Genomic DNA, 9,887 nt, shown 5'->3' with positions numbered 1-9,887 from the left:
TAGAGAAGAATATTAAATCTTTTTAATGCCACCAATGTGACAATAATGTGGAATTAATACATTATAAAACATTCTAATGTGTCAATGATAGATAATTTTAAAATACTTGCTATGTAAAAGAGCTTATTTATTTTAAAGTTTGTCTCATCAGTGACAGTTCTTAACAAATTTAAAGAGTTCAAACCCTCTCTCTCAGGTCTCCTTCACTTCCTTTCACAGCTCCTTTCCCTTGTTAACTCTCTGTAAAACTCTTTTTCAAGGTTATCTCAATAGAACAAATGGAGAAGTCTGGAAAGGCATCTATATTCAATCTCCTTGAATGTTATCTAAGTTCTCTACCATCCCAGTTCTCAGTAATTAGTAGCAGGAATGACTGTGCTAAATGCCAAAGTGTGCCGGGCATCATGCTAGATCTTGCATAAAGCATTTGCCCGTTACCACCTGCAACAGTTCTGTCATGTAGGTCTTATTCCATTTTCACAGCAGACCAGGGCTCAGAGAGGTGGGGTTTATATGAGCTAATAAACAAAAGTGACAGATCCAAGCCAGGAGGACAAAATCCCTAAGTCTGTCCCTTCTACCCCATACCACCATACCAACACTTCATGAAGCCTTCTATTAGTTCTAAAGTACATGAGTGTGGGACATTATGAGTGTGCCATAAGGAAAGAAACTGAAGTCTCTTTTTGTCATGTATAGAAATAGACATTGTGATATGGATGATTCATCTGTTAATTTTAATATTCAAATTCTTTATATGTGATGGGGTTTAAATACAGCAAATATACTTATTGAATATCCTAAGCTGAAGGAATTTGAGAAAACAGCAGAAGCAGGAGGGTTACCCAGACTCTCCTGCAATCCACCTACCCCTTCTCCTCTGAAACATGAAAGTCATAAACCTTCATGTGAGTGATGCCCTCCCTACACTCAGAGGAAAGGAACATCCTTTTCTTCAAAGATAAATGAACACCAAGAAGAGCCCACATAAACAAGCCTAATTTTACTTCATTTTCTTCACATTCCCTAATCTCTCATAGTCCTTCATGATCTCCCATGTTTCATCAAACCTAGGACAAAAATATACAGTTCTGCTTCTTTAGGTCTTCATTTCCTTCTAAAGGATCATATCTCACATGAAACTTACATTAAATAAATGTATATGTGTTTCTCCTGTTTATCTGTCTTTGCCAATTTAATTTTCAGACCCAGCCAAAAACCCAAAGAGAGTCAATGAAATCCTTTTCCTTTCCTACATATGTTTACTTATTCTTTCGTTGTTTAGTCTATCAGATTCTCTCAAATGATGTTTGGTCTGCTTGTTAGGCTCATTTGATCTAAAAATACAAAACGTCTTCAATTCAGAATTTTTTCTTTTCCTTTTCTTTTTTTTTGCTTTGTTTTTGTTTTTTGAGCTATTGCTTCTCCTCCATCTCCTTTTTCTCCTTTTAAATGTGTTACTATTTGCATACTAAATAACTGGATCTAGCTATCTTGTGTGTGTGTGTTAGTTGCTCAGTCATGTCCAACTCTTTGCGACCCTCTTATCTTTTAAATCATGATTCCCATTTTTTGGTATTTTTGCTCCAGATTATGAGGTTGTACATCAAATTGATCTTCCAGATTATTAATTCAACTCAGCAAGGTCCACTCTCTTTTTATTTTCTCTGTTGTTTTTTAATCACGTGTTCATTCAATAGCTATTGAGCATCTATAGTGGTACTAGCTCTAGTCTAGGCAATTGGGGAATATGAATGAATGAAATGAGTCAGATAACTCTTATCTTCTAAAATTACTTTAAGGCAATTTATCAGAAAGGCTCACATAGAAATTCTTCCTATGGCACCCTGACTCCCCGCTCTCCTCCCCACAGACATCCTGTAACTCCAGACTCCTGGGACTCAGAAGTTTAAATTTCATGTTGAATCCTCTATAATTTGTGATTGCTTCTGGGCCAATTTACTCATGATTCTTCACACTGAAGAGCCATTTTCTACCCTGGAGTTTACCATTGCTAGAAGATTACTTTTATAGAATCAAGTTATTTTAAATTATTTGTTCTTGACTTCTGGGCATAGTTGATGGGTAGGTTACAAGTACCCAGTTTACAGAACATATAGAATTGAATATCCCATAGTATTATAATTTTTAAGATTTTTTTCATGGGGGTTACTCACTAACCCATATAAGTAACTCAAGGCAGTTTGTTTTATTCATCTCTAAATTTCTAGAACCAAATAATATGCCTGGCCCAAAAGTTAAATAACTTTTTGGAATAAACAGTACAAAGGGCCGGTTTCAATGTGTGTTTTTTATTTCTTTACCTATTGATAAATTTACGGAAAATTGAAATGACAGACTAAACACACGAATGCGAAAAATGTGCTGAGATTCCACTTAAGAGGAATAAGGAGTAAACCATCACAGATTTTCCTTCAGCATTTTTATTAAGTGAAAAGTTAAAATAACTTCTTCCTATATGTTTCCCTATTATTAAAATTAACATTTGTAGGATTTTTATTTGCTGTTCTTTGATTTTTCAGCAAGAAACAGATTGATGTATTTTTCAATATCTTAACTTTAGTCTCTTGTAACAGGTTTCTTAGACCAGAAGGTGCAACTTTTCAACATACTTGGATTATCAGACCATACTTTTGTTGCTTTTTATACATTCACATCTCTTATGTCCACAATAATAGCAAAGCATTTTTAAAGTCAGTTTTTGTTCACATTTGGTTTTTTGATTTTGGTTTTTTGTTTTTTTTTTTTTTTGGAGGGAGGAAGTGGGAGCTACTAATCTGTACCTTGATTTTTGCTTTGTGGGCACTTAACAGAAGATAAAAATGACTTTTCCCTCCCCTAATAACAAGAGCCAGTTCTCTTTGTTTGAAGAAGCATCTCAAAGAAAGTTTCCATGAGGGCTATACAGGCAATATAACTGAATGATATGTGCAGACAAGGTGTCTGTGAATGGTGAAGTGCTGGTTCTTTCTAAACAGGATGGCTGATGTTCAGCCCCAACTCTGTAGGAATACAGCCCCGTCTCCACATTCCACATCTTCCAGTTTTCCATGAGAAGCCAGGAATATCTTTGTTTTTGCTTTTTGTTAATTTCAGCTTTATTGAGGTATAATTGACATATAAAATAATAAAATATTTAAAGTGTACATCATGGTACATGTGCATACACAGTGAAAGGAGTCCCTCAACTAGTTAATTAACACACCCATCGCATTTTCGGAGAAGTGGGACCATGCTTTGTGGGCTGCAACACGGAATCGACCGGTGGAACTAAGGAGTTGGTTTCCGGGGAAGTTGTGTCAGTGGCGCATGCTCTTTCTCTCCCAGCCAAGTCTCATGGCAACGATCCTGATATCGAGATGGCTTGGGCCATGAGAGCAACGCAGCATGCTGAAATCTACTACAAACTGATTTCATCAGTTGACCCACAGTTCCTGAAACTCACCAAAGTGGATGACCAAATCTTTTCTGAGTTTCGGGAAAATTTTAAGAATCTCAGGATAGATATACTGGATCCAGAAGAGCTCAAATCAGAATCAGCTAAAGAGAAGTGGAGGCCATTCTGCTCGAAGTTCGATGGGATTGTGGGAGACTTCAACTATGGTACTTTGCTGCGACTGAACTGTTCACAGGGCTACACTGAAGAAAACACCATCTTTGCACCCAGGATACAATTTTTTTGCCATTGAAATTGCTCAGAATCGAGAAGGTTATAACAAAGCAGTTTATACTGGTATTAAGGACAAAGAAGAGAAAGAAGCCAGCAATGGAGAAGACAAAGGAGCCAACAGCAGAGAAGAAGAAAAAGGAGCCAACAGAGAAGGAGAAAAAGAGAAAGAAGCCTACGAAGAAATCAACAAAAGTAGTGAAACAACTATGTGAGGTAGTCAGGGAACAGCACTCTAGAAGGTATGATTCAAGTGAGTCTGCAAGTACCATGTTGCTACTTGCACAGGTCCCTATGGTCAAATGTATTAATATCTCCTTTTTCAGTGGAAGGATATGCAGAAGGACATCTTTCTGGCCTAATTATCAGAAACTGCAGTGGTTGTTCTCTTGTGCGAACTGACTTGAAGACTATTAGTGGGGTCTTAGTTGATGGTTTGTTGGTTGTCACCACCAGTCAAGTAAGAAATTTTGTAAATAAATTTCTTTTGGTTCTTAAAAAAAAAAAAAAATCCATCACCTCAAATATTCTCATGTATTTCTTTTCTTTTTCTTTTTGGTGGAAACATCTCAGTTCTACTCTCTTTGCAAATTTCAATTATATAATTCAGTGTTATCAATTATAGTCACATTTTTCATTAGATTCTCAGACCCATTCTAAAAGTTGGAAGTTTATGTCCTTTTACCAAAGTTCCCTGTTTTCTGCATCCCCCAGCCTCTTTTCTAATTTTTTACTCATCATTTTTATGAGTTTAATTTTTTTTTCAGATTCTATACATATATGATATCATGCAGTATTTATCTTTATCTGCCTGGCTTATTTCACTTAGCATAACTCCCTCAGGGAGGTCCATCCATATTATAAATGTCAGGATTTCCTTTTTTCGTGGCCGAATAATATGCCATTGTGTGTGATGTGTGTATGACATCTTCTTTATCTATTAATATTTGTGGGTTGATGGACACAGGTGGTTTCTATATCTCAGCTATTGTGAATAATGTTCAATGAACATTGGAGTACAGATATTTCTTTGATATCCTGTTTTAATTTTCTTTGAATGTAAATCCAGAAGTGGGATTACTGAATCATGTGAAAATTTCTGGATTATATATTTTTCTTTAGTAGTAGTAAGTAATATAATTTAAAAACAATCCCATACACACCAAAAAAAATAAAAATCCTAGACAAACAAACCTTGAAAACCAAACTAAATACATCAGTGGACTCAATCTGACCACAGCTGCCAATTTGTGACATCCAGTTCAATATCTAATTTTCTTAATCTTGGAGGAATTAAAAATGCATTTTGCTTTATCTTCCTGAAAACATTTTTGAAAAACAACTCCTACTCTTTAAGTGGTCAGGGCCTTTGAAGAACAGAATAGAATCGTCTCAGGATACAAAGGTAGAGAAACTTCCTTTAAATTTGAAGGATTTAAAGGAAGAAAGTGGCACAAACGCAGAAATGAATTGTTCCCTCCCAGACAGACAGACCCAGACGAGGCAGGTTTCCAAATGGCAGAGTCCTTCTATTGGCCCTAGAGTCATGTTATTTCCAGCAGATGACTGGGCTGACTGGATGGATGGATGGATGTTTATGAAATGAACACCAAAAAAGTGGAGCACCCTATCCTCAGGGGGACTACGTGGACTTGACCACCATAGTCTCAGGGGTAACCACTCTGGGTTTCAATCTAGAGGCCAGTTTCTAATTTTCTTCAATTACAAAAGTGGAGGGATTTCTAACTAGTCTGTGTTTACCTTTCTCCCATGGTGGTGGAATTTTTAGTGAGGTGCCCATCAGTAACAACTACTACTAAGTTTCTTTGCCACCAGATATGGCCCTATGCCCACCTTCTGGTCATTAAAGAATTATGTGTACAACCTTAAGGTCATCCCCATAAAAGAAGTTGACCAGATTTTCCCTCTTCCTTTTCTTTAGTTGGAATGTGGGCATTGGGATCAAGAAATGAAAACCTTGAGTCAAGAAAAGCAAATCAGTGACACAGAAGGTGATCCTACCAACTCCTGCCACCTACTCAGAAGTTTATGTAAGAAAGAAACATTTTTAACTTGCACAAGGCACTGAATTTACAGGTCTCTTTGTTAATTTAGCCTAACCTTTTTCCTAATGAATTCAAGAGGTCTTAGAGTTTTTATAAGAACCCAAGCGAATACCTTATCTGCCTCCCATTCACCCCCATAAAAGGAAAAAAGGCAGGATTGACTCATGCCTAATTACAAAGGCAAAGAGGATGGAGTCAGTATAAAATGTAATTTAATTTAGAAAAATATTTTAAATGCTCAAATGTTATGGAATAATTCATGTTGATTACATGTTTTTGCCACTGAAAGAAGAATAAAACTGAATGTTTATCTTGGCATTCCAGCCTTGAAGTATTTTCTTTGATGTCCACCACAACTGAAGCCTGATTACTTGGGGATATTTGCTATGAGGATAATGAAAGTTTTCCCACAATGAATCTATTGTTACATATAAAGGAATATCACATATATGTTTTATAGGTGATGGTAACTTTTTTGGATGATGTACTGACTATGATTTGATTACATTGTGCTTTGATTAATTTGGACTGAGGCCTGAAATTTTTCTGACAACAAACCTTTAAAAGAAGATAATTTCTCAACAGTAAATTTAGGCACATGGATTTTTTTTTTTTAATCCACTCACTTCATCATATTTAATCTTTTTCACTCTTCTTTTCAAAATAATACTCAAAATTATTTTATTTAATAGATCAAGGAAATACCAATATGGGAAAATAGGTAAAAACCCAGTTCAGTAAAAGAAACTGGTGAGGTATAAGAGATTATCAATATTCATGACAATCTCAGCTTATTATTATATGTATCATTTATGAGGACAGGCCTCAAAGGTACAATTAAATCCAATACATATTAGAATGAACATCAACATTCCTTTAATATATTGTACAACCCTTAATTTATAATTGATAAGGGATTCTCTGGTAGTTCAGCTGGTAAATAATCCACCTGCAATGCAGGAGACCCCAGTTCGATTCCTGGGTGGGGAAGATACACTGGAGAAGGGATAGGCTACCCACTTCAGTATTCTTGGGCTTCCCTGGTGGCTCAGCTGGTAAAGAATCCATCTGCAATGTGGAAGACCTGGGTTCTATCCCTGGGTTGGAAAAATCCCCTGGAGAAATGAACAGATACCCACTCCAGTATTCTGGCCAGGAGAATTACATATTCCACTGTATATAGTCCATGGGGTCATAAAGTCGGACATGATGAGTGACTTTCACTAACCCTTAATAGCACCAAAATATTGCAGGGAATTTTGTTATGGTTGTCCTAAAGCCTAGGGCACATTTCTCTTTACAGAAAAATAAAATCCAGGGTCAATTTCCTTTTTCTAGCCTATATCAAGATACATTTTAAAAAATTAAGCAATTCTTCTATTTTAACAAATACATAAGTGAATGCTCAAAGCCTGTGCTGAGAGTGATTAAATAAGTAACCTGTGTCAAAACATTTTCAATGGCTGACAGTGTGTCCCGCATTCCTTGAAGTTCTTCATAGTCCTGTGATCTGGGAGAGCCTTACATAACAAGCATCTTTCCCAGAAAGCCTTCATTAACATCTGTGGAATAAATTAATGTGTGAGGAGAGGAATAAATGAACACCAGACAAATATTAACAAGTTAAAACATTAACCACCTAGATGTAGCAACTGACCTTGGTTGAATTATTTTGTTTACTTATATTCTTATTAAAATTTATCTCAAAATGTGGAGACCATTTGCAAGTTTGCCAGGAAAAGTGTCAGATATCACCACATCTGAGTCCACAAAGATGCATAGCAGGGCATGTTTTGGCATTCCTTAAACTGAGGAAGACGTGGAAAGCTGGAGTTTATCTTGAGAGAAAAAAGCATGGAATATATTATATATATATCACATAACTAGGCATTTCCTGAACTGGGAAATACCTAAAAAGGTATTGTATTATGGAATATGACTCTTGTGGAACAGAGTTGGGGACCATGTAAACCAACTCCATCCAATAGAAATACGATACAAGCCACAAATGCAAACTCTATATGCCATTTTAAATTTTCTAGTAGCCACATAAAAAAGTAAAATTAATTTCAATGATATATTTTATTTAGCGAATGCTATCTAAATTACTACACTTCAGTAGGTAATCAATAACAAAGTTATTGAGATATTTTATACTTTTTACAATCTAAGTCTCCAAAATCTGCTGTGTATTTTACACTCAGGCACATGTCAGTTTGGACTAGGTGTTCTTGAAGCTCTCAATAGATTCATTAGGCCAGTGGCTATCCTACTGAGCCACCTAGAGAATTTAGTTCTCTCCCTTCTGAGCGATCTCTTTTTCAGAGAGGAGAGGAGACATATAACCCACATTCCTGTGGTTTTGTTTTGTTAAAAGTATTGTTAATGTCTAAAATATTAAACAGTATTGTGTAGGAACCTGGAATAATGATGAAAGAGCTTCCTCTGTGGCCTTATGTAGGAATGTCCCTTGTGTACATACGACAGGCAACTTTGGCAGACTGCCTGGACCTGAAGTGGGCACAGATAGAAGTGTCTTGGGGCACACGTTCGGAGTCACCTTGGAAAGACTGGTGGAGCTGGAGCAGGTACAGATCAGGAGGGTTTCAGCGCACACCAGGGCCACTTCGGCAGGACAGTTGGAGCTGGAATAAGCAGATCAGGGAGTCCTGGGGTGTGATGCACTAAGGCCCCTTGACAGAATGACTGGAGCGGAAGCAGACGTGAGCTGGTAGATTCCTGGAGCATATCACACTGGGGCCGCCCTGATGGCCAGCCGGAGGTGGAGCAGGGACAGGCCGTGCTGAGGCCACCATAACAGAACAGCTAGAGTGTCCATGAGTCAGGGCGTCCCGGTGTGCACCATGCCAGGGCCACCTCGGTAAGACAACTGGAGATGGGGCAAATGCAGGTGGGGGGAACAAGGCACCCTACCCTGGAGCTGCCCTGGGGAGAAAACTGTAACTGGCATGGGCCAGGGAACTTGGCAGGTGGGCCAGAGCACCTGGACCATATTCTTGTTCACACTCTCAAGGTGAAGCAAGAATGGAAAAAATAGCACTCTGGTGACTCTGATCCTGAAAAGAGTTCCAGCAGTTCCTTGCCTGTTTGGCAGCACTCTAGAATTAGTAAATGGATTTCCTTCAGTATCATCTAGGTGCCCTTTAAGCTGTTATTTTTTCCACCATGTTTCAGGGTGGGAGAGTCTGCAGGCAGGTCCCTCAGTAATATCCCTCCCTATTGTAGGTTGCTGCATTAGGGATGGAGTTTCTGTAGATAACGTGTCTTCCTTTCTTCAACCCACCTCCATGAGGTCTTCTAGCATTTGCTTTTGCAGAAGATGTTCAATCATCCCTTGTTTCCTTCATGAGGAATTGCTCTATTTGTAGGCATTAGGTTTGGTGTGTTTGTGGGAAGAGGTGAGTTCAGGGTCTTCTTGTGCCACCATCTTGGACCATCTTCAAAATGTGCTACTTTCAATTAAATGTATTAATGTAATTCTTTTGTTAAAAAGTATCGTGTAAACTCTATTTCTAGAATTACAAAATATGGTAAGCTTATCATATTCCATGGAAAGTAATAGGTTGGACATTATCATTGATAATAAATAGTTGACTGAAAAAAATCCATTTTCAGCCTGTGATTTATTTAAATGTTTACTGGATACTAGAAGACTAACCTGGAAGAGTCTGGAGTCAAGCTGGGGTAAAAAAATCTCGCCCATATATAACAATTCATAGGCAATAAGTTTAAAACAGACAGCAAAATTGACATCATATAATTCCTAGGTTTTCTCCCTAGCCTGCACAAAGCTGAGATTGAGAAAACCTTATTTTTAGCACTGACTCTTGTCAGTTACCAGCTATATAATTTATATAGCAACTCTGAGCCCACTTTTCTACATTATATAAGTAGGAAATAGGGAGAATGCACTCTATATTTTCTCAGTTTTTGTCAGTATTAACATTCTGAAATTCCAATTCTATTTTTTTAAATGGTGGTTCATGGTTGATTTATTTTTTAATTAAATAGAAATATCTGACACAATATAAAATTTCAGGATGAGGATAGAAGACACAAGTTTATTAGAGAAACTAGAAATGATAAGCATCAAACTCTTCAAATTTCTTGGA

General features: G+C 37.2%; 1 pseudogene; it reads left to right on the top strand.

Annotated features, from left to right (window-relative positions):
• The first annotated feature begins 2,081 nt into the window (after positions 1 to 2,081).
• On the top strand, positions 2,082 to 4,069 carry LOC122422160 (annotated as a pseudogene).
• The last annotated feature ends 5,818 nt before the right edge of the window (positions 4,070 to 9,887 follow it).

This window comes from Cervus canadensis, chromosome 19 (assembly GCF_019320065.1).
Source record: "Cervus canadensis isolate Bull #8, Minnesota chromosome 19, ASM1932006v1, whole genome shotgun sequence".
NCBI classification, from domain to species: Eukaryota; Metazoa; Chordata; class Mammalia; order Artiodactyla; family Cervidae; genus Cervus; species Cervus canadensis.
The sequence above is the reverse complement of the archived record's forward strand: the minus strand, read 5'-3'. Positions and strand labels throughout refer to the sequence as shown.